We start from the raw sequence: 5108 nt of genomic DNA on the forward strand, positions 1-5108 counted from the left end.
TTTGAGAAATATAAAATAGATATCTGGTTTTCCTTATTCTAATTCAGTTTCATAGAAATTATTTTGTTCTGTTGCACTTCATAAGTGTTGTTTTTCTTCACATGCCAGTTTGTGATATCTGAATTTTCAGAGGAGAGAAAACATTTTACATAAGCTCACCTAACAGCTTATAGTTTTAAATAACAGCTTGTGTGTTGGTATTTGTGCCAGTAGTAGTTTCACATATCTGTTTTATCGTGGCCATCAAACTGGAAAAGCTAGGTGCTTACCTTACCTACCTTACGGAGGAAGGTTTAATTTGTTGGAATTAAGTCCTTGGGGGAAAGACTTTTTTTTCCTGACGCAGTGTCACTGAATAATGTCGAAGGCAGCGCACCACCAGGCTATGTCTGTTTCGTACATGTGCAGATGCTCTGTTGTTTGCTTTTAGTGTGAGCAGCTTTAAGATAGGCTTTTGAGCTCCCAGTAGGGATACTGGAGATTGTGGAAAGAATCGGAGGCAGAAGCTGCTGTGTACTCACAGAAATGGATTTTGGCGCTAGCAGATGTTGCTGGGGCTGCCGGGGGAGAATAGTGCTGCAGCATCTGCATTTCTGGGGTTGGCTGTATACAAGTCTGCAGTTCCTGCTTGTGTTAATGTTAGGATACTTGTAACAGTCAGGTTGGTTTTCCCTGTGTCACGTACCTGAATTTTTAAAGTGATCATCCACATATCTCTGCAGGTTGAAAGTTTGCTCTGAATCCCCTTTGTTTCTTCCTAGTATCGATCCTCTAAGCTGCTGTTCAGAAACAAGTCTGCAGCAGTTTGAACAAAGTTTGTAACAGCCAATTTCAATCTATTTTATGTACTCTTTCACCGTTATTTACTAAAAAGCAAGCAGCGTGTAGGTGTTTCTTGTGCATGTGATCTGCTGGTGCCAGACTGATGGGGAAGGAAGGTTTTAAGTCCTTCCTCTGCAAATCCTCATCTTTCTTTCCTCCTGCAAGAAAAAACAAGCCGTATGTGTGGCAACACCCATGTGAGTGTCTTAAATTTTCTGCTTTGCAGATGAGTAATTCTGCTTTGCTTTCCCAGGGTCCTGACTGATGCTGCTTAATGGCAACATGACTTGCAGAGTATGTGAGCTTGCGATTTAACAACCATGTTCCATTTGATGCTATTCAAATAGCTCGGGCGACGTGGATTACGTGATCGAGTGGTATCAGTTGCCTCCTTGTGTGCTTGGCCTTGACAAACCCGAAGGGAAATTGTTGCTCATGCCTACAGATGGGTTTTGACAGTATGAATTTGCCCGCTTGCCTCTGGGACCGCAAGCTCCTTGCTGGATCTGCAAACCACCCTTTAAAACCATGCTTGTGCAAGGATGAGTCTTCTGTTTTTCTCTCTCGTGTGCGTGGGGCTCGGTTGCAGGAGACCCATGTTGCTGCTGTGCTTTGCTTCTAGTCTGTTTTGATAAATTTATCCTTAAATTGTACGCTAAGCTGCTTACTAATGTATATTTTTGAGCAAGGAAAGAGTGTCTGGGGCTTCATGTAAGCCAGCCTTGTGTTTGAGCAGCGAGCTTTGCAATAAGGAAGCTAAATGACTATAAGCATTCTTTTTTGTATTTTGCCGAGATTAGCACTTGGCTTAACTCATTGCTTGTTTCCATAGTGACTCCATAGTAACTGTTTTAAGAGCTCTGAAGTTTATTCAGGCGTTTCCAGGCTGACTTTATGAAAGTTTTCTTTTCTTCTGAGCTAATGGTGTGGCTGTTATTGACTCCCGTTAGAATGGCCACCAAATTGGTCCCATGTGCTGCGATGCGGACTGGTGTGGTGCAGAGCAATGCCAGCTGCGCGGTTTGCATGTGCCCTGTGCAAATGAACCCCCAGGGGAGGGCTGAGCGGCCTCTTGCTTTTCTTCAGGGGGCCGTTCCGAAACTTATGGAACAACATCAACAACAACGTTTACTTGGTCTGGGAATCACATTTGCAAAGCTCTTTATTTCAGGTGTTCAGATTTCCAGATTAATTTCAGGCATTGGAATTAGAAATGGTTGGGAGTTAATTGATTTCATGATTTAATTTTTTGGTGTTTGTTTGTTATGCTCCGAGTGTAAAATGCTGATTGGAACAGCGCTACTTGGTGAAAGCCTTCTTCCTCTTAAGCTGATGTGCTCTTTTCTGTCTGTGCTGTCTCCATCTCTTCTAAACAGTGTCTGTCCTTGCTGTGGATTTTCCAGCCAATCCCCTCAGGGTTCTGCCTTATATTGCAGCCTGATGTTGCCCTAGGAGAGCAAATACAGGATGAACACAGGGTCCCCTTTCTGTTATGAGTATTGATGAATATGTGAGAATATAATGGGGAACATTATATTCTGCTACTGGGAGGGGAAATATGTTGGTCTTGGAAGCATGAGGTGTAAGAAGGATTTCTCCTCTAGCCTTGTACGCTAGAGGAGACTTGGGTGCTGAACTCGGCAATCAGCATTGCCTCTAATACCTCTTCAGAGATAGGTCTGTTTCTCCAGCAATAAAATGTTTATTTATATGGTGCCTCTTTCTGGAGGCACCTGGTAATTGTTTAGCTGATGGACACGGATGTTAACCTGAATTTCCCCATTGTAGCCGCGAGCTCCTCTTCTCTGCAGGCATTTGCAAGGCTGTGGGAAGCGGATGGGCTACGTGAGCACCAGCCTCTTCAGCCTTCTCCGTTGAGCCCTGAGACGAGGTTTGAAGGGAGAACTGCCGGAGAAGAAAGTAGAGAGAGGGGTATTACAGCTTTGAAGTCTTGGCCACTGCAAAGGGGGAAGGGTGGGTTTATGGCCCAACTTTTGTTGGGCGCAGCTCTAACAAAGGCAAAAAACAACATTGCCTCGAGCCTTCAAGCTGCACGCAATCGGAGCTGATCTGTTCACATCGTCCTGGATTGTTTCCTCTGTTCTGGCCAGAATATGCACAAAATGGCTGTAAAATGTATTTGGATGCTGGGCCCTTGGTGCGTGGAACTGCTGCCTGTGTGGGAATGAGATAACGTCTTGTCTTTTCTTGCACAACAGCCTGCCTGAAGCTAGGATGCACCAGGGATGAGCGAACAAGTTACGCAGTGATTCTGACATGTCAAGTATTTAACAGAGCTCACTGCCAGTTTAGTAACGTTTAGATCTTTGAGACCCTTTTCCAGTGGTATCCGTTAGAGAAAGAAAGAAAAGAGAGAATGAAAAATAAATCTACTGTATTACAGACACAATGAGCTCTGGATCAAAGTGGGATGGAGCTTGAAAGGTGATGTTTTCAATTTTGCTGGCCAGAGGGGTTGTGACTCGGATGGCATGGGCAAACAATGAGGCAAGAGACAGTCCCTCTGGGAGTCAGTGTCTGACTTAATGAGCCAGCAGTTATTAAAAGATGAATACAGGAGAAGTGAACCGTGCTTTCTGGCTTGTAGCATGGCTTTTTTCTTCTTTCTTTTCTCCCTTTCTCTTGAAGATCAAAGGGCTAATTTTAGAACAAGCCCTATTTATGGACTGTTCAGCCTCTCTGTCTGCTTTACTCTTGTTCTAGAATAGTGGAAAATAAATAGAGCTGGCGGGATCTCCCAGTGTCCAGAGCTCATCCCCATGGCAAGGCAGGAGGGGGGTAAAAAAAGACCAGACCTCAACCTTTCCTGGCAAAGGTTCTATATAATTTGTCTCTGCAGAGGGAGTTCCCTTCCCCTCCCTCAGCACTTTCAGTCCTTCCTCGTGATCAGAGTCTGAAAAAATGTGACCTGTGACTGCTCCCGATGTTCAGCAGAGCTGTCTCCTTCTGATCCTCGCCTTCTTGACGCGATGTAGCTGCCAAGGCTGGGCAGAGTCCTCTTCCCGTGACTGGCGCGGAGTGTAGAGTTGAGTGTTTTGTGTGTCTGTGGATTATAGTCCTGTTCATGCAGCCCAGCGTGAGACTGTCGGGTCCACTTGAGGCTACAGCCCGAGATCCTTTTCTGCTAACCGGCTGCTTCTGCCCTGTTCTGGGTCTGTGTAGAAAGTTTTCCACTTCTGCTCAGTAGTTCTTTGTCTTTTCTTCCATTACTTGGCACCTCCGCTTTGCACTTCCCTCTCTCCCCCTGCCACGGGCTGTTAGTTTCTATTTTATGAAAGTAATTTTAATTGTAATCTTATCCTGCAAAGTCTTGGGTGCTGCTGCCGGCCGGTGCCGTGGGTGTGCTCGGCTCCAGCGGAAACACTGAGCAGTGTTTGGGGGGAAAACACAGCGAGTGTGGCTGTAGTTTGAAACTGAGCCTCTAATTACCTCTGAGAATGCCTTTGGGTTTTATTCTCTGTTTTTGTTTCCCTCCTTTGTGTCGCCCAGTGTCCTTTGGATGACGTTTCCGTAGACCGTATCACTTGATAGAATGACAAAATCCTGGAAACACTTGCGTGTTCAGAATGAACTTTTGAAAGTGATAATTAAAGGCTGTGTCAAACGCAGCTCTGGTGGTATAAGGGAGCTGCTCTTGAACTCTCACTGTTAAAGGCATTTATCAAGCGTGGCAGTCCGGTATCGTTAACTGCCAGGTAAATCTGTCCCCTCCCAAGGTTTTGCAACACCAGGGATCTGCGTCAGTCTGAAACTTTGTCTTCAGGAGGAGTGAAGGGAGAATAATCTGTGCAAAACCTCTCTGTTGCGCAAGAGGTATTTCAGCAGGGGGGAAGGGGTCTGTGTGTCTCTTTGCTCCTTTACGCTGCTGAAGCTTAATTAGTAAGAAAAGACCCAGATAAGGGTGCGCTGTGTGGAACTAGAGCAGAGTTAATTCATGCAGAAGAGCTTGTCTCGCAAGTGGGAGCTCTGAGTTGAGGGAAGAAACCTCCTAAAATCCTCTCTTAACTTCCCAGGTTCCCCGCAGCACTCTGTGGCGCGGTGGGAGCTTGTCAGCCCCCCCCGGGAACCAAGAGGGCAAAGCAAGGCGGGCTGCGTAGCAACTGCACGGCGAGGTGGTAGCAATTCCCAAGTGGGGCAGTAACAACATCGATTTTTCTCCCCTTCAGCTTGGCAGCTCTCCAGGTGCCCGCTCTGGCACAATGAAGTGTGTGGCTGGGGAGGGAGGGACTTCGGGTTGATGGGAGGGGGTGATACAAAGAGACAGA

The sequence above is a fragment of the Cuculus canorus genome, chromosome 7, assembly GCF_017976375.1.
Source record: "Cuculus canorus isolate bCucCan1 chromosome 7, bCucCan1.pri, whole genome shotgun sequence".
NCBI lineage: Eukaryota > Metazoa > Chordata > Aves > Cuculiformes > Cuculidae > Cuculus > Cuculus canorus.